Source organism: Callorhinus ursinus, unplaced genomic scaffold, assembly GCF_003265705.2.
Source record: "Callorhinus ursinus isolate GAN/ISIS: 27379988/994484 unplaced genomic scaffold, GSC_fseal_2.0 scaffold25, whole genome shotgun sequence".
NCBI lineage: Eukaryota > Metazoa > Chordata > Mammalia > Carnivora > Otariidae > Callorhinus > Callorhinus ursinus.
The window spans coordinates 9,401,510-9,421,789 of record NW_027397087.1 but is presented as its reverse complement, the minus strand read 5'-3'; the positions used below and the strand labels follow the sequence as shown (position 1 = coordinate 9,421,789).

The window sequence follows — 20,280 nt, the reverse complement described above, 5'->3', positions numbered from 1 at the left end:
AAAGAAAGAAAGAAAGAAAGAAAGAAAGAAAGAAAGAAAGAAAGAAAGAAAGGGCAGATACAGCTGGGAGGTGGATATGAAGAATCAGTCCTGACATGGCCATGGGCTCATTTCGAGGGACACACCCACTGGTGAACTCAAAGTGCTGCCTAGTACTTCCTTTTTTCTCTCTTGAGCAGATGGCACAAGACAAGAAACAGACTTATATAAAGTTCTCACATGTCTGACAAGCTGACATCAGGACACAGCTGCCTAAGACCTCTACTCTGGATTCTTGAGGGTGTTGAACACATGGTAACAGTAAATGGGAGTTAAGAGAGACAAAGCAGAATTGTACGGGGGAAGGACAAAGCTAACAATACTCCCCAGGCTCTTATTAGCCTTTACAAAACTGCTCAGAAGTGTCGGGCAGAGTGCAACCTAGAATTAGCTAGCTTTACTCATATTTATTATTTTCTCCAGAAGTTTTTCTTATAAAGTCAGGGAAAGGCTATCCAGAATGTTGTAGTAAAGAGAATTAGAGGTGGGACAGGAGAAGGAAAACAAAATGTCATTTGACACAAATATCCCATTAACTTACTGTTCTTAGATATAACCTAATAGATTAAACATGTGTCATTCTTCCAATGCTCCCAGAACCTAATATACCATGTTAATTGTGAGAACAGTATATGCTCCCTTTGAGAGGTAACTGCAAGATTTCTCCCAATGCTTTTACAACATATCTTCCCTACTATGGTTCATTTGGGCTTTCTAGAAGATTCCAAGTTTACCTTAATTTCTTGTTATAAACTTTGGGGGGAGTGGGGAAGAAGAAATATTCACTGAGTACCTACTATGTGTCATATACCCTACTAAGTACTTATATACATCATTATCTTTATTATACCAGTTTATAGATGGGGGAACTAAGGGTCCAGTAAGTAATTTGCCCAAGGTGACTGAGTCAGTAAAGAGCAGATTTATTACTCAAGTTTGGATATTCTGAAACCAAAGATAGCTCATGGTTTAGTAACTAGTCTTAACTGTTGGATGCATCTTCCCTTAACAAATATCAGATGATGAGAACTGCTGAATATCAGAAAACAGACTAAGCACCCTATCTGACAGCTCATTTCAAAATTTAAGATGCCTTTTTTTTTTTAAGATTTATTTATTTATTTGGGGGAGGAGGGGCAGAGGGAGAGGGAGAGAGAATCTCAAGCAGACTCCCCACTGAGCGTGGAGCCCGATGTGGGGCTCAATCTCACAATCCTGAGATCATGACCAGAGCCAAAATCAAGAGTCAAATGCTTATGGGGTACCTGGGTGGCTCAGTTGTTAAGCGTCTGCCTTCAGCTCAGGTCATGATCCCAGGGTCCTGGGATTGAGCCCCACATCGGGCTTCCCGCTCTGCGGGAAGCCTGCTTCTCCCTCTCCCACTCCCCCCTGATTGTGTTCCCTCTCTCGCTGTGTCTCTGTCAAATAAATAAACTCTTCTTTTTTTAAAAACAAAGTCAGACGCTTAAGCGACTGAGCCACCCAGGTGCCCCTGAAATGTCTTTTTTCTTTTTAAAGAATTTTTTTTTAAGATTTATTTATTTGTCAGAGAGAGAGAGAAAGCACAAGCAGGGGGAGCAGCAGGCTCCCCACTGAGCAAAGAGCCCAATGTGGGACTTGATCCCAGGACTCTGGGATCATGACCTGAGCCGAAGGCAGATGCTTAACCAACTGAGCCACCCGGGTGTCCCCCTAGGATGCCTTCTATAATAAAACCATAAAAACTCTTCAACAGATTCAAAGACAGTTAAATTAAAGGAAGAACTGGGGCACCTGGCTGGCTCCGTTAGTAGAGCAATGGACTCTATATCTCAGGGTTGTAAGTTCAAGTCCCACATTGGGTGTAGAGATTACTTAAAAATAAAATCTTAAAAAAATAATTAAAGGAAGAACTACACAGACAAGAGTAATCATGTTTTCAGGTGTTTTATTTTTTTCAGCTGTTTTAAAATAATTTAGATTCTGAAATTATTTAGGGGCAGCTGGCTTGCTCAGCCGGTACAGCATGTGACTATTGATCTTAGGGTTGTGAGTTCAAGTCCCATGTTGGGTATAGAGATTATTTAAATAAACAAAAAATACAAAAAGAAATTGCTTTCCTAGGCAACTAAGCAAAAAAAAAAAGTATCTTGTAGAATCTGAAATTATCTAAATTTAGAAAATGAAACTAATACTACTGGGAAGAAGGAATACAAAGAAAAAGGTCTTGGAACTGAATCAAAAGGAGATCCATGTCTTCACTGATAAAAATGAAGATATGTAAGGAATGAAAGAAACAGCACTTTAAATCACCACCAATTCCAGTGTCCTGCCTAGACCAACATAGGAGTGATTTTATAAAATAATTCATTTTATACTGGAAAGCAAAGATTTTGCATTAAAATATTCTACTAAGTTAGCTTCATGACTTATTCCTTCTCTTAAAATTAATCCGAATATAAGCTGCTCTACAAATTACACCCATATAGTTTATTACTGTAGGATAAAAATTTGTGACTCTCCTTGGTATATTCTGGTTGGACTTTCATGGTAATCAGTGTACTGACAGCAAGTACAAATTTTTGTTCATAGCAGGCTAGCATAGTGGTGATTAGCAGGAACTCCAGCATTCAAATTCTGACCCCAAAATGTATTGGTTGTATGACCTCAGACGAGTTAGCTAAATCCACTAAGACTCAGGCCCTTTTTGTGAGGATTAAAAAAAGATGATCCATACAAAGTGCTTGTTATTAGTGCCCAATACATGGCTAATATTCTAGTGTCAGCCATTATTTTAATATTATTAGGGAAGCAGAAAGAAATAGGCAAAAGAAAAGCAAAACAACAATGTTAAGTATATGTGACATTAATGTAAATGCTACTCAATATTAATTGTTCCATCTGTAAGGCTAAATTTAAATATTAGAGTTGATAATACTGTATGTGCTACACATTTGAACTATTTTCATGCCAGCCATGAGTCTGCACATGTCAAGACAGATATTAATTAAATTAAACCATTTCCGGTTGAGAGGTACTTTAATCTAGACAAATATATATGTATAGCTTTGCATGTCTAAAAAATTAAAGACTGCCTAAAATGTTTTTTTTTTCCTGGCTAAGGCTTAGCAAACACAAAACCACACAAAATGTCGAAGGTCAGTATATGAAGTGAACAAAGTAAGACTTAAAAATAATCAAATACTTGCTATAAAAAATATGGGTAGAAAAGTCTAGAAGGGAATCATTAAAATATAATCAATAGCTATGGTGGTAGAATTAAAAGTGATTTTACTTCTTCTCCCAATTTACCAAATAGTTTACAATGTAGTTATACTACTTTTAAAATTCATACATTTATTTTCATCACAAAATATGATAGCTTAGGGGCGCCTGGGTGGCTCAGTCAGTTAAGCGTCTGCCTTCAGCTCAGGTCAGGATCCCACGGTCCTGGGATCCGAACCCTGGGTAGGGCTCCCTCCTGGGGGGGAGGGGGAGTCTGCTTCTCTCCCTCCCCTTGCCCACTCCCCATTCCCCCCCACCCCAGCTTGTGCTCCCTCTTGCTCCCTCGCTCTCATTCCCTCTCAAATAAATAAATAAAATCTTTAAAAATATATGATAGCTTATGACAAACAAAAAAGCCGATTTTTAAGACTGGAGAAAACAAAGACAAGGAATTAATTTTAGACCCCATTTCATAAGCGTAATTATGAATTCTTGGCCTCTCTTGAGAGAAATCTTCTGTTGGCACATAGTCACAGTAAATATAAATTTGTAGAAACATTTTCATGCATTAACAGATGATCACCTTTCCAAACCACAAAGGTATGGAAATAACAATTGGTCCTAAACATTCTGCTAACAGATGGTTAGAGCAAAGGCCCTTGCTAAAGTTTGGCTGGGACCTTACCTCATTCACATTAGGCGGCAGAAATGGGTTCTAATGAGTTCTGAATAAGTTCTTAATACTTTCATGGCAAAATACTAAGAGGTGGATAAAAGAGGGCCCCACAAAGAAGCAGAGAACTTAGCTGGAATAGAGAATTTACAACTCAGTCCTGGAATACAACCAATATCCTGTCATGGCCCCTCATCTTCAGTGTATTCTCTTTCTCTAACCTTCCTACCAATAATCAACCTCCTCAGGGATTCTAGAAAATGAATGAAATTGGAAGCCATTTAAAAGGTAACGGGTAGGATGTGCTTTAAAATAATTCAGAGGTGGGTAAATGGGTGGGAGTACAGAGGAAACAAGATTGGCCATGATTGTTGAAGCTGGTGAATAATACAGGAAAGTGTCATCATGCTACTTTCTCAGCTTTTTATTATGAAAGAATTCAACATATATGACAGTTCTTTAAAATGGCAAGTAACTTTTTAATAGTCATTACTCACCATTTTGTAAGTCTAGATAATGAATAAGGGATTGAGAAGAATCACAGTAACAACTACAAGTTAATACTTACAAAGCACTATACATGGAAGGCATGATTTTTTTTAAAGATTTATTTATTTGAGAGAGAGAGTGTGTGGGCATGCGGGGGGTGCAGCGTGGCAGAGGGAGATGGAGAGAGACTACCTTAAGCAGGCCCCACACCCAGCGCAGGGTCCAAAGCGGGGCTCAATCTCACAACCCTGAGATCATGACCTGAGCCAAATAAAGATCAAAAATCAAAATCAAGAGTCAGACGCTTAAGCAACTGAGCCACCCGGGCGCCCCCATACAAGACACTATTCTAAGAAATTAAAAACATACACACACACACACACACACACACACACACACACACACACACAAACTCATTCATTTAATCCTTAAAACACTCTTAGTCTGTCCAGCTGCTATAACAAAAAAACATAGACTTGGTAGTTTATTAACAACAGAAATTTATTTGTCACATTTCTGGAGGCAGAAGTCAGAGCTCAAGGTGCCAGCATTGGTCACCTTCTCATCAGGGCCCCCTTTCTGGTGCAAAACTGATACCTTATATGGTGGAAGGGCCTAGGGAGTTCTGTGGAGTCTTCTTTTATAAGGCACTAATCACTTCCATGAGGACTCCACCTTCATACCTTAAGCACCTCCCAAAGGTTCCACCTAATACCATCACACCAGGAATTAGGATTTCAACATAGGAATTTTGGTAGGAAGATACAAACATTCAGACCATAGCAAACACTATTTAATTCCACATTTTACAGATGTAGGAACTAAGGAACAGTGAAGTTAAGCAATATTCGCAAGGTCATAGAGTAGAGCCAGGTTCAAACCTAGGTAGACTGATCCAGAGTATGTGCTTTCAATCACTGTTACATACATTAACAAGAGAAGAATAGAAAGACACATTAACAAGTCATTCAAATGTATAGCAGCTTTGCCAAGAAAAGTATATGTATGAAGTCCCTGCCTTCCCCTTTTCAAGCAGCAAGTCTAACTCCAGTCAGAACAGTGGTGCCCAGTCTTGGCTACACATAATCACCTGGAAGCCCAAGCTGCACCCTGGACTAATTAAATCAGAAACTCTGGGGGTGAGAGCCAGTTGATTTTAAACCTTCCCAGATGACTCCAATGAGCAACCAAGGTTGAAAACCACTGTTTTAGGTGAAAGTTCTTTTTTTAGTTTTGTTTTTTTTAAGATTTTTATTTATTTGACAGAGAGAGAGCGAGTGAGCGAGCACACAAGCAGGGGAAGCGGCAGGCAGAGGGAGAGGGAGAAACAGGCTCCCCCAGAGAGCAAGGAACCTGCTGTGGGACTCAATCCCAGCACCCTGGGATCACGACCCGAGCCGAAGGCAAACACCCAACCGACTGAGCCACCCAGGCACCCTGTTTTCTTTTGTTTTTTAATGCACAGCCAAGTACTAATTGATGATATCCTACCCGTTATAATTCTGGTACCTAATGGAGGAAAAACATACCATTTAACAATGTAGGACAAGAACAACTTAGGCTTCGAGAGGTTAAGCAGTGAATTACTACATGTGACCCAGCAATTCTATTCCTACGTACATTAGAGAGAAATGAAAACATATGTCCATATAAAAACTTGTACACAAATGTTTAAAGCAGCATTATTGCTAACAGCCAAAAAGCAGAAAACACCAAATGCCCAAATGTCCATATAATGGAATATCCTTCAGCCATAAAAAGGAATGCTATATGCTACAACATGTTTGAGGCTTGGAAGCATTATTCTAATTGAACAAAACCAGACACAAAAGACCCCATATTGTTTGATGTCATTTATGTGAAATGCCCAGAATAGGTAAATCCATAGAGACAAAAAGTAGATTAGTGATTGCCAGAGGATGGGGGAAAGTAGAGATGGGACTGACTAGCAATAGATACAGGGATTGTTTTGGGGGTGATGGATATGTTCTGGAATTAGTAGTGATGGCTGCACAGCCTTATGAATATACCCAAAGCCACTAAATTGTATACTTTAAATGGCGAACTTTACATTATGTGAATTATGTCTCAATTTCTAAAAATTGAAAAAAATGACTTAAGGATGGAGAAGGAATAGTTAAAAGAGGTAAACAGTTAAGGAAAACAGTATGAGTAAGAATGAAAAGGAAGATGAAAAGGAAAACATTAATTTTGTAGCTTTTCCTATGCCAAACAACTGCCACAGTATAAAATGGTAGGAGATTTAGTTAAAATAAATGATAGTAGCTATAGAGTAGGCACCACTGAAATATAAAACTTGTACTTTATATTCAATGGATCCCCTCCTTTCTTCTCCAAAAAGAAAAACATTATTTGGAAAACAGGATAGAACAACCACATTAAGAAATAAACCTGATGTACTTCTTTATTAAGATCCAAGTACAGTCTGTGTTTGGAATTCTGAAAACATGCCATTCCATACCTTTAAAATGGAAGAGTCCAATTTTCTTTCTCACAATGAGAGAAAAAAATTCTTTTAACTGGCACTTCTGGATATTATTAATAACTAGTGCAAGAGAAAGTAAAACCTAAATAAGGCAACATCAAGGTCATAACTTTTATGTTAGTATATCTGAAAATGCTGAACTGTTTTTAGGGCTTAAAATGGTCATTAAAGGTTATACACTACTATTTTCTACCAATAAATCTTAATGCCACATTAAAAAATATGTATAGTTTAAAAACTAAGGCCAAAAATGTAAATGTCCACCCAGCTTAAACGAGATGGAATGAAAACGTTTTAAAAAATTTTACAGACGATTTTTATTGGTCTTACACAATAATATATTTTTCTAAATTTTCTTTAAAAGGACTTTTTTTTTAAGTTTTTATTTTAATTCCAGTTAGCTAACATACAGTTTCAGATGTACAATACAGTGATTCAATACTTCCATAAATCACCAGGTGCTCATCAAGACAAAGGCACTCCTCAATCTCCATCACCTATTTAACCCAACTCCTTACCCCACTCCCAAAAAGTTATAAACATAGACTGGTCGGGGGTGGGTGGCACAGTCGCAGTCGGTTGAGCATGCAGCTCTTGATTTCAGCTCAGGTCATGATCTCATGAGTGGTCAGATCCAGCAAGGCCTGCAGCTCCAGGCTCACTGGGGAATCTGCTTGAAGATTTTCTCCCTCTGCCCCTCTCCCGACTCGCACGCTGGCCCTCTCTCTCAAGTAAATAAATAAAATTTTGGGGGGAAAAAGAAAGAACTCAAAGACCAGGACTTTAAAATTTTTAAATTAATAAATCTTTTTTTTAATTAATAAATCTTAAAAAAAAAATCCATACACTGGTTTTGTAGATGTTTCAGAATACTCTATTACTCTATAACTTCACTGACAGCAAATTTATGCAATAACTATAAGCCTTTGATAATGAAAAATTCTAAAAGATAAAAAATGTTGCAAACTCCAAATGATACAAGAAACAGTGATTTAAACAGTATTTTTTTTAGCATTCAGGACAGTCTGTGGGTATTTCAATTCCCACTCCTATAAAATTAAAGTTTTCTTAACCAGTGTTTAGGAAAGTAAAATGCTGATTTTTAAAAACCAAAGCTCTGCAGCACCTGGGTGGCTCAGTTGGTTAAGCAACTGTCTTCGGCTCAGGTAATGATCCCAGGGTCCTGGGATGGAGCCCCACACTGGGCTCCCTGCTCAGCAGGGGGCCTGCTTCTCCCTCTCCCTCTGCTGCTCCCCCGCCTGTGCTCTCCTGCTTTTTCTCTGTCAAATAAATAAATAAAATCTTAAAAAAAAAAAAAACTCTCAAGAGATGATGTAATATATACAAGAAAATTTTAAATTAGTCCTCTTTGACTTCTTTCTCTCAGAAATCCAGAAGAAAATCACAGATACAGACAAAAATACATTGCTCCCAGGATTATTTATAATGTTAAAAAAAAACTGAAGCAATCTAAGTAACCAATGATGGAATATGACTGAATAATTATGGTACAACTACAGGATGGAATGTTATTCAGCCATTTAAAATTATTTTGAAGACTTTATATTCTTCCGTATTTAATTTTTTTTTAAAGATTTTATTTATTTGACAGAGACACACACAGCGAGAGAGGGAACACAAGCAGGGGGAGTGGGAGAGGGAGAAGCAGGCTTCCTGCAGAGCAGGGAGCCCGATGTGGGGCTCAATCCCAGGACCTCGGGATCATGACCTGAGTCGAAGGCAGACGCTTAACGACTGAGCCACCCAGGTGCCCCACTTCCATATTTAATTTTAATCAAAAATATATATGTGTGTGTATATATGTGTGTATATATATATATATATATATATGGACATAGATTGAGATGTCAAATAGTTCTACAACAGTAATAAATAGCAATTCCCCTGCCCTCCCTTGTGCCCCAAACCAATTGCTGCTTCCAGAAACCCAGAGGCAAAATTTTGAACAGTGTTAGTTGTTCCAGTGTTTAACCTCAAATTCCTAAATCATATGCTTACAGTGTTGTTTCTTGATATTTTCCAATTTGGGGTATCATTCATGAACTTTCTACAATGAAGATATTTAGCTCTTATACCCCCCATCTCTTATTTTTCTTATTTGTCCTTGTATTATAGGCTGGCTGGCTAATTAAATTCTTGGCTGGAAATCAGAAGTCCTGAAGCAGTGAAGAAATGTTTAATTTTGGCTATCCCAGTCAAATAGAGATGACCATAAAATCTTTCCTTCAAAGAACATTTTTATTAATCCCAAGGAACCAAGGTTCCATGGAACATGCCTTGGGAACTACTAGCCTGCAGAAATTTCTGCTTAATCAATCAGTTCTCTGGGAACAAAGTTCGTGCTCAATTCTTATCTGAGAATAGTCTCTGAAAATAAACCTCAGAGATCATCTAGTCCAACTTCTTTATACTAGGAGAATAAAAAGCGGCACTTCTGGCTCTTAGGCTCTTTCCATAATACATAATCTTTTCTGGGGGAGGGGGGGTGGTCCTTCCTGGAACAGACCTGATGGTAACCGAGGAAAAGGCAGTTGTTTGCAGAGGCCTGTGGTCTTAGAAGGGCATGCCAGACCAGAACCCAACTGAAGAGGAAAACTAGACAAAGGTTGTCAGAAGAGAATGTGGTGACATCTAGCTACGGTGACTGCCCCCAAAGAGCTGAGAGTTCCCTTATGTTGATGGATGGAGAGTGAGCAATCTGCCCAGCCTGAAAGCTTAGCAGAAAGAGATTCTGGTCCCAGAATACATCCCTCTTAATTCATTCCAGAAACATTTTTCAAGAATCTGCTATCAAGAGGCGCCTGAGTGGCTCAGTCGTTAAGCGTCTACCTTCGGCTCAGGTCATGATCCCAGGGTCCTGGGATCGAGTGCCGCATCTGGCTCCCTGCTCTGCGGGAAGCCTGCTTCTCCCTCTCCCACTCCCCCTGCTTGTGTTCCCTCTCTCGCTGTGTCTCTCTCTGTCAAATAAATAAATAAAATCTTAAAAAAAAAACCCAAAAAACGACCATTTAAAAAAAAAAAGAAAACTACCCTCCTTCCATTTTAAATGTGTATTTTATGATACATTGTAGTTAGGACATGGAAAATAAAGCACTCTTCTCTCCTGCCTCTAAATATATATTCCAGTTTTTCAGTTTTCTAGTTGTTTTGTGTACACAAATCCTGCCTCTCTACAAGACTAAAGTCTTCTTAGCTTAAGGCTAAAACCATCTCAACTAATGTCAAGGCCAAGGTGTGCTGAAAATGATTTCAGTTATTATTAATTCTCCTGTGACTAAGCCTGCTACTTTTAGATTAGGTGAGATCATTTAGTAAATTGTGTTGAACGAACATAATGTCGTGGTTAATAACACAGACCCTGAGGTCAGACAGACCCTGAGTTCATCCTAGCTCTGATAACCAGGCAATTTACTCAACCTATTCAAGTCTCAGTTTCCTTGTTCATTAAGATAACAGTTCTACCTCCCAATGTTGTTTCAGAAATGAATTAATGGGGTGCCTGGGTGGCTCAGTTGGTTAAGCGACTGCCTTCGGCTCAGGTCATGACCCTGGAGTCCGGGGATCGAGTCCCACATCGGGCTCCCTGCTCGGCAGGGAGTCTGCTTCTCCCTCTGACCCTCTTCCCTCTCATGCTATCTCTCATTCTCTCTCTCTCAAATAAATAAATAAAATCTTTAAAAAAAGAAATGAATTAATGTATGTGAAGTGTTTAGCACAGTGCTCATGTTATTTATGTTCTCTACCTGTGGTATTTGACTGTTTGAGAGGCTAATCAAAAAGTTACAAAGTTACTAGGTGAACTTAGAATCACAGCCAAAATACTCTGGATGGTTGGGGTGAATGTTTTATTCAAGCAGGGTGAGTCTTGCCAGTCATCCCCATCTCACGCCTGTGTATCATGTCATGCTACACCCATGCAGCTCTTTCTCGAAGACTCTAAAGATGAATAACGGAGAAAAAACGGAAAAAAATAGGATAACAGAGAACAAAGTAGAAATTCAGACATGGACCATCACTTATGGGGTAAAAGAATTTAGTTTTTCTTTAGGAATATATTTTTTGTTTAGATCCCATTTTTAATATGAAACATTAAAAATGTTCACACATGGGGGGCGCGTGGGAGGCTCAGTCAGTTAAGCGTCTGCCTTCAGCTCAGGTCATGATCCTGAGGTCCTGGGATTGATCCCTCCATCGGGCTCCCTGCTTGCAGGGAGCCTGCTTCTCCCTCTCCCTCGGCTGCTCCCCTTGCTTGTGTCCTCTCTCGCTCTCTCTCTCTCAAATAAATAAAATCTTAAAAAAAAAAAAAGGAGGAAGGATATTCACAAAAGTACACACACACAAAAGTACAGGTGCACAGTATTCTAAAATACTCAAAATACTCTAGGTCATGCCAAAAAGAGCCCCTGCTCTGGTTAGGAAATTTAATTCTTTCTGAAGACATTCAGATGAGAGCTTTATTTATGTCAAGGCTAGTTTCCTCATTTTACTTCCTCTGTTTCCTTTCTACTTCCTTCTACAGGAACAATTTTAACCATTCTTATAAAGCTCAAAAACTATGCAAATATAAGTATACCACTGAATCATATCTATTAAACATCTTGTTTCAAAGAGCACTGAAGCACATGATTCCAGACAGAAACCATACTGCTGAGAAAATACCACTAAAAATCAGGAACCAAAAAGATCAAGATTACACTTCAGCTTTACAGAAGTACTGTTTATGACTTAATTGCTGAAGCCCAACACCTAGTTTTCAAGTCCTGCTCAACCCTGGAACTTCCACAATTTTACTCCAGGTGACCAGAATATAATCTTAGGAAGGTAGATCTATATGTGATTATAATCAATTGTATTGACATTGTCTAAAAGAAAGGGTATGGAAAGAGAAAAGGGATGCTCTGTAAGAGTTAAGAAAGAGGTTCAAGAATGCAGCATTCATTCTCCAAGTAGGAGAGACATACAATCCGGCAGACTTAAGTATGGTATCTGCCAAGGAAGACACCAAGTGTGAGGTAGGGACAATTAGGAAGGCTTCACCTTGCCTCAATGAAATATTTACCCAAGTCATCCAAGTATTTTGGCTCTGATTCCAAGTTCACCTAGAAGCTTTCTGGTTAGCTTCTCAAATATTCTGATATGATGCCAGAGATAGAGAACATAAGCACTCAGGACCCTGGAAAAGAATATCCCCCACAGTAGGTAAAAAGAGTGGCATTCTTGGGGCACCTGGGTGGCTCAGCAGGTTAAGCATCTGATTTTAACTCAGATCATCATCTCAGGGTCGGGGGATCAAGCCCCAATCAGGCAGGCTCTGTCCTCAACAGGGAGTCTGCTTGTCCTTCCACTCTGTCCCTCCCCCTGCTCATGCTCTTGCTCCCTTAAATAAATAAATAAAATCTTAAAAAAGAAGAGTGCCATTCTTGTTTATACAAAGGGCAATACAGCATAGTGGTTAAGTGCCCAATACTTGGAGGCATGTTTTAAAATCCTGACTATTGCCTAATTTACTTCTCTGTGCTTCAGTTTTTTCCATTAAATGAGAATATAATGTTTATTTTGAGCATTATAAGGACTGAGTTAATTCATGCTAAGCATTTAAACCTTGGCTGGTATATAGTGCTCAATGAAGCTATCATAATCTTTCATAATTATTAAACATCTCTTGTGATTTTGATTTGAGAATCGAAATCCAAGCATGATCAACCCTAAAAAAATTGTGATTTTAGACTATCAAAGAAGTGTCACAATGTAAGGCCTCAGTAGTCATGCTGGAATATACTGTTATGTGTATACAGAGTGGGTAGGGTGGCTTTAAAAGGCAGACACAGGAGACAGGTTTTGAAGGGCTTTGTGTACTCTACCAAGAAGTTTGGATTTTATTTTAGAAGTCTCAAAAGGCCATCTAAAGGCAATTTCAATTGTCAAAGCATTGTTCAAATAAATTTAAATCCAAGTTACATATCTCACAAAAATCAAGACGGATGGGGGGATTCCAGAAAAAATATACTGATAAGTATATAAGTATGAAATTGAAATCATAACCAAAATGTCAGTGAATTTTTTTTTAAAGATTTTATTTATTTATTTGAGAGAGAGAGAGAATGAGAGATAGAAAGCACGAGAGGGAAGAGGGTCAGAGGGAGAAGTAGACTCCCTGCTGAGCAGGGAGCCCGATGTGGGACTCGATCCCGGGACTCCAGGATCATGACCTGAGCCGAAGGCAGTCGCTTAACCAACTGAGCCACCCAGGCGCCCTAAAATGTCAGTGAATTTAACTGAGTGCAAATGGAACACCACCTCCACCACCAATATTATAAAATGAGCAGTACATGCTGTTTCCTGGCTCTATATCCACTTCCTCCAGTTGTTGAAGGGACTGGATCCATCTGTTTCAAGTCTCTATCCACCACAACAAAGAAAAAGACCAGTCCTTGTCATCTAGTCCTTTCTCAATCTACAGACCTAGAAACGAAATATAGCACTAGAATAAAAAAGTTCAGCACTCTTGAATGCAAGCAATATCATATATTATAAATGCTAAAATATAAATAACACTGAGTACAAACATAAAAAACAAATTTCCAGAATGTTTTAAGACATAGCACCTTAATTTAGAAGAAAAAAAAAGGCAGCTGATTTTACAAAAATGTCCAAGAGCAAATATCCTTTTTCCCTTTTGCTATTCTAATCTACTTTCATCTGGTGAAACCAGATAAGTAAGTGTGCTAGAACTGTGTCACAATAGTGAATGCCATCACTGAGTTCACAGAATTTTGAAGTCCACTGGCCTAGTCCAATCTTCAGTTTATTTTACAAATGAGTAGGTTAGTTCCAAAGCAGTATTTTCCAGAGTGCAGAGCAAGAACACGAGATGATTTCAGTTGTTATGTAAACAATAGTTACATACTGAAGTTTCATATTTATTATAATGTGTACTATAAAAAGGTATACATAAAAACCATGATTTCACAGATTATCACTTTGGAAGAGGGTAGTACTGAAAACAAGTCTATTAAAAACATGAAATAAAATAACACAGATGATCTTCTAAAAGGCAAATTTTATTATAGTGGTATGATTCATGAGGAGTGAAATACAGCTGTCCCATGAACAACAGGGCCTGTTTTTTCATTTTTATTTTTGTGTATTTGCTTCCTTCTTGGTTCAAGGTTGTGTTCTGAATGATTAGAAATGATGTGACCTTTAGTTAAGTTATCCTGTTACTATGCTTAAGCTCATTTAGAGTAAAAGAAGCAAACACTAAGATGCATACAGAAATACTACTGTTTATAGGAAAGCGTGCCATACTGTCAAGAAAATAATGGCACAATAAGACTTTGCTATCCTGGAACTAGAATAACAGGAATTTTCTAGTACATATCCACATACAAGCACCTTAAAAAAAAAAAAAGAAGAAGCCTAGAAATAGGATAAATATCTGAGCTGTAGGCTGGTACATGATTATTCTATTTACTGTCACACTTACTGTCAAAGGAGCATGGTAATGTGAGCAGAGATGTTTCTCCTAATATTTGCTAACATTTATATGAATGTGTTCTTTCTCGTTACCTCTTGCCAAAGGAACGAGTGACAACTGACCATTAGAATGCCTTAGGCATCAACTGTGATGGTGGAAGAAACATTAATTTTTAAAAAACCTCACTATGAAATAGTTTGTTTAGATCTCAACGTATTCTAGCTAATGATGTGCCATGAATTTCAAGTGTGGCTTTCCAGGCTAGGCAAGAACGCTGGAGAATCATTTCTATTTGGTCTTATCTGCTGTACTTTTTACTGGCACATCTGAAGCCAGTCGTAAGGACATAAGGGCAGAGGGAGTAATATTCCTCTCAGTTCTTGAAATATCTGCTACTGTGAAGCTACGTTATTTTCACATGACTGAGGGAAGGCTGTCAGAAGCTAATATCCAAACACCCCTCGCCAGTCGTCCCCCTACTTCCTAAAGGAGATGACTAGCAAAAGGCAAAATGATACTCCATTTTCATCTTCCTTTCCCAACTTTGATGTCTTTCGGTTTCCTCTACCCTCGTCTACCTTTCCTAACATTGTGGTGACTAAGGATGAAAAAAAGGATGAGATGAAATAGCACTTTCCGGTACTCCCTCTGCCCGCCCCCCTCCCCCGGCAACGAACAACTCCAGCCTGCAATTGTAAAATTCGGTGTTTTACGGATTCTCCGTTAGTCTACAGTAAAGCCGCGACGTAAGGATGGACTTTCCTAGAGAGCATGGACTCTCCAACGCCACGAACCTCAGACACCTTCACACAACTAGTTCAGAGTTATCTGATCACTGTGGTCACCATACAGTCAATTAATCCCGATCACAGGAACACTGTAGGGGTGAAGGATGAGGAGGGGTCCAACGAACCACCATCCCGCCACCCTTCCTCTGCTTGGTTTTTAGGAGGGGTCCGACGAACCACCATCCCGCCACCCTTCCTCTGCCCGCCCCAAGGTAGTTTCCCGGTGGCTCGAGTCCTTACTCCGGGCCCGGCCTGCCCAGTCCCGGCCAGAGCACCTCTACTCCTCCCCTTAAGCCCCCGGCCCCACCAAGTTTTAAGGCGTCACGATAATACTCTTCTTCTTGGGACCTGATCCCAATCTTCAACCGGGCTAGCTCCCTCAACCCCACTCCTGAAGGCTCACCAAGCAGTTCCGGCCACTCCTCTCGCGCCGCAGCTGCTCCGACACCCCTAGACCGGACCTGAGGCTGAGTCCTCCTAGCGCCTGCGCGCGCCGGAGCCGCGCGCCTGCGCACTTCCCTGGCCGCGCGGGCTCGGACACACCCCTGCAGCTAGAGCCAATCACAGTCTCAGGGGTTTAAATCTCCCTGCCACGCAGGCGGAGAGTCTGGGGACTCACCCGTTAACCGGATAATTCGAATCCCTCCCAAAGGTGGGAAGTATTTATGCAACAAACATTCGTCAAGGGTAAACCGTTTGCTGGATGATCGCTGAAGAAAAGAGGGAGAAAAGAATGCCTTCCCTGCCGTCCAGGGTCTTTCCACCTGTCTAGATTGGAGATCGATATGTAAACAAATTATAGTGGATAGAATACGGTGTATGGCGTTGGAAAGTCCGAGGCGAAGTTGGCTTACAATGAAAGCAGAGCCTTATTCTTAGGGATGTCTGGAAGGGTTCCCAGAGGAATTGACTTTTCAATCAGGAAGACTAAGTAGGAGTTCTGCCAGAAGTCTGGGATGGAGGGAAATAGTTTTCCAGCCTGTGGGAACATAACACCTTCGGTAAATGCCTTGTAGTTCATCCTGGTTAGAGGCTTACAACGCATGGTGTATCTCCGGGTGAAGTGGGGAATAAGCTTTAAATAGTCGGCAATGGGCCAGATCTTAGAAGATTTTGCACTTTTGGACTAGTGAGCCTGCACTTTATGCTATGAACACAGAGCCATTGAAGGGCTTTAAACAGGTCCAGGAACTCTTCCTGGCACCTCTAAGAATAGAGCACGGTGCTGGAAATTAAAATAAATTAAAAAATAGATAAATAAATAAAAAGTATTTCAAAGGAGAAGAGGGAATGGTTTTGGAAGAGAAGGTATCTCAATTATAAGAGGAAGTATATGTAAGTTTTATGTTTAGTAAGAGGAAGTTAAAGAAGTTCTCATCTGATGACCTCTGTTTTCTCTGTGAAGTAGGAGATGAGGTCATCTGCTAATAGAAAAGGAGTTGGGAGCTTTAAGGAAAGTGGAGAACTTTTGGAATATTGTTACAGAAAGTGAAAGAACAAGTTGACCCCAGACAAGTAGGACTGTTAAGCAGTGTGGGCTTGTATAAGATTGGTAAAAATGAGCTTGCCAGCTTCTACCCTCCCATGTGACTTTCTCAAGCAGCAGTCACTTCTTGTGGGCAGAAGTGGACAAAATGTATGGTTGAGTTTATTTATCGTTGGGATAATGCCATAGTTCTCAACCAGGAACATTTTTGCCTTTGAAGGAATATTTGGCAATGTCTGGAGTCATTTTTGATTGTCAAGATGATGGGGATTGAGTTGGGGGATATAAAGGCATGTAGGTGTAATATAAAGGATGTAATGTAAAGGCATGTAAAGGATGTAAAGGTGGAGGATACTACAGGCATCTAGTGTCCAGGGATGCTGCTAAGCATCCTACAATGCACAGGACAGCACAAGAATTATCTACAAAATAGGCTCACCTGGGTGTTTCAGTCCGTTAAGCATCCAACTCTTGATTTCAGCTCAGGTCATGATCTCAGAGTTGTGAGATGGAGCCCCACAATGGGCTCTGTACTGGGCGTGGAGCCTGCTTGAGATTCTCTCTCTTTCCTTCTGCCCCTCCCCACCTCTAAAAAAAATTATGTTCAAAGTATCATAGTACCAAGGTTACGAAACCCTGACCTAGGGGTGCCTAGGTGGCTCAGTCGGTTGGGTGTCCTCCTTTTGGTTTCTGCTTAGGTCATGATCTCGGAGTGGTGGTGTCTGCACTCAGCTGGGAGTCTGCTTCTCTCCCTCTCCCTGTGCTACTCCTTGCTCCCCTGCTCTGGGTCTCTGTCTCTCAAATGAATAAATCTTAAAAAAAAAAAAAAAAGAAACCCTGATCTAGGATTACTTTGATGTTCACCAATGGCTGACTTTGGTCTTCTACAAGCTTTTCCTTGGACTATGGCCCTGAGCTTATAGGGCAAAATAGTCCTTCCATTGCACCTTTGAAGGAGAGTAGAATGAGCAGTGTACCTCAGACTTTGAGTGTTTCAAGAAATTGTGATGTCACAAATACAGAATTGGAATAGCTCCTCAGTCCTTTAGATGCAAATCCGGGCTTATACATAGATAAAGGGAGTTGCTTACTTTGATTTTAGGTACTGAAGATCTTGTTGAACATAGACATTATTAGAACTTCAATAATATAGGAGTAACACTTCACATCATTATTAATCTTAATGTAACTTGGTTTATCTGATTAATTGTAGTCACTAAAAATAGGATCCTGAGGGAATGAGTATGGACTACATTTAATAAAGGAAATAAATACATTTAGTATTAAAATATAATCATTGGTATTCATGGATTTTTTGCTCTATGACAGGCACCCATTCATGGATAGGCACTTGACCCATGTTATGTTATTTAATCCCAGCAACCCCCTGAGAGATATCATTATCCTAATTTTAACTGTGCAGAAACTGAGTTTCTGAGAAAACTTGTAATTTGCCCAAAGTCATAAATTACTAGTAGCTAGGTCAAGATTGAACTCAGATCTGTCTGCCCTCAAGCTCTTGCACCTTCCATTAAACTTCAGTAAGTTTTACAAGGCAAAAATGGTTGGAAATTTAGCTTAAACAATTGCCACAGTATAAACGGAATGCTGGGGATTTAGGAAGAGATTAGAAGCAACTGGGAGGCCCAGAAAGAGTAAAAGAATGAGAAAGGAACTAGGGAGGCTAGTCACAGGTGCGCTCAGTGCAGCCCAGTAACTTTTGCAAGCCGGCCTGCCTTTTTGATCTTTCTTTTCCAGTAAAGCGTCTTTCCCCTGTGTCCGTTGTTCACTCTCGTGTGTTCAAATAAAGCTAGATTATTGAGAAAGGCGGGCAGCAAAGGGGGGAAAAAAAGGAGCGTGACGGCGGCGGTGTGCGCCTGCGCGCTGGCGGCAGCGGCGGCGGTGCCCGGCGGGGAGGGGGTCCGGAGTGGGCCGCCGGACCCAAAACTGAGGGGGGCCTCGGGGAGCCCCCTCCCTGGGACCTTGGCGGCCTGATGGAGTAAGAGGGGTCGGCTGTGGTTGTGAGTATCGAGGGGCCGGGCTGCGTTGAGGCATCCCGGAACGGCGGGGTCCTGGTGGTCTGCCCCTAAGATTTCGAGCTGCAGGACGCGGCCGGGTTTCTGCTCCTGCAAGCTGGGGCGCAGCGGCATCCCGGTCCTCCCCTCTCCCAGACCCCGCGCGGTTTACAGGCAGGCGGTGCTTCTGGCTCCGGGGTACAGATTCTCGCGGGGGCGTTCTGGCTCTGCTTCTAGCCCCTGCAGGAAACGCGCCTGCAAGAACCTTGACCTTTAGGGGAGGCCACTGACCTCTTTCGGCCCCCGGTTCCGCAGGGATCTCGTAGACCCAGGTGCTTCAAGGCCTACGGGTCACAGGCCAGGGACACCTTTCGACCTCTTGTGACTGACAGCCTCCGTTCTTTTGCCTCCTTCCGTCTTCTCTCCCGGTGGGATGCCTCTTAATAATAGCTACTAATTATGGAGCGTTTACTACGTGTCAGTTTAATATTTAGTCCGAATCTCGGTGCATAATTATGGGGGAGGAAATACTTTGCACCCCGCTCCCGCTTGAGTCTGCTCAATTTAATCATCCTTGAGAGTCAGAGTAAGCCATTTTATTGGGAAGTTTGAGATTACCATGGCTTTTAGAAATTTGGGACTGCCATGCTAGTTAAGGAAAGTTCTCTTACCTAACAAATAGGTGCTTTATCTACCATAATGGTTTATATAGAATTTACTCAAGCCGAAATAACTTTTTAACACTTAAGAGCCCAATACTATTCTAAAGCCCATGGGAAATAGTAAAATTTGTTTAAATCCCTGTTCTCCAGTTTGGTTGTGAATGAAAGAAACAGTGGAAGATAATATTTAGATTCAGTTAGGATATATTTAGCACCTGCTGCATATGTGCCAGACCACACTCAGGTTTCTCACAAAAATTGATGAGACACTGTAATGGGAAGTGGTTTTTTGAAGCATATTTCAGATTAGGCCCCTAAAAGTTTGATGGTAATTTGCTCAAGCTAACCTAGCTAGGGTAAGTGGTGAAATTCACATATCCCAAGGCTCATCTTTTCCTGTTGCACCAAGTATCCTAAGCACTTTTGAGAAGCAACTACATTACAGTTTTAGTTTCTAGAGTTAACTCTTTAGAAAATGGTAGGCACCTTTAAAGGTACTAGATGGTTTTTGAAAAATTTCAGCGTGGCTTGGAAGGTGGTAGGAGGGTGTGAAGGAAAATGATCAAGTTAGTTCAGAACCAGTTGCTTTGATTGAAAGGACGATATTTAGAAAGGAAAAACTGCAAATGGTAATTTTTTATCACATTAGCGCACAGCACATGTAATCTGTAGAAGAGTCTCCTTTACAAGGAAAGCAAGGAATAATGGTAGATGCTGGCTGACTTGGTTCTGGGACCAAGAATAGCTCTGTGACAAATACACATATTGTGCATTTCATAATTGGAATATTTTAGTGGGACGTTTAGGATTAATTTGTGTATCCAGTGAATAAGAACATGGAGGTAGATAAGTTACATAGGAATACTCCCAATTGCACATTCAGCATGCTAAATCTCTTAATTGAAACCTTACAGTCAATT

The 20,280-nt window shown here is 40.5% G+C and overlaps 2 protein-coding genes across 10 annotated transcripts in view; one reads left to right on the top strand and one right to left on the bottom strand.

Moving 5' to 3' along the window:
• The window catches only part of SNAP23 (synaptosome associated protein 23), a 37,434-nt gene extending 19,782 nt beyond the window's left edge, over positions 1-17,652 (bottom strand). The window contains exons 1-2 of one of the 5 annotated variants that reach the window (XM_025884633.2): positions 17,536-17,652; positions 16,052-16,176 (exon numbers count right to left, since the gene is read on the bottom strand). The gene's annotated coding sequence lies outside the window, so the exon portion shown is untranslated. Of the gene's footprint in view, positions 1-4,597; positions 4,667-13,261; positions 13,395-15,600; positions 15,720-16,051; positions 16,177-17,535 lie in introns of those variants that run through there. The other 4 variants (XM_073876877.1, XM_073876878.1, XM_025884634.2 and 1 more) reach the window with 4 other exon arrangements.
• A 919-nt stretch (positions 17,653-18,571) lies between these two features.
• ZNF106 (zinc finger protein 106) overlaps positions 18,572-20,280 on the top strand; it is a 71,127-nt gene continuing 69,418 nt past the window's right edge. For all 5 annotated transcript variants that reach the window (XM_025883876.2, XM_025883875.2, XM_073876873.1 and 2 more), the window contains exon 1: positions 18,572-18,704. The gene's annotated coding sequence lies outside the window, so the exon portion shown is untranslated. The remainder of the gene's footprint in view (positions 18,705-20,280) is intronic.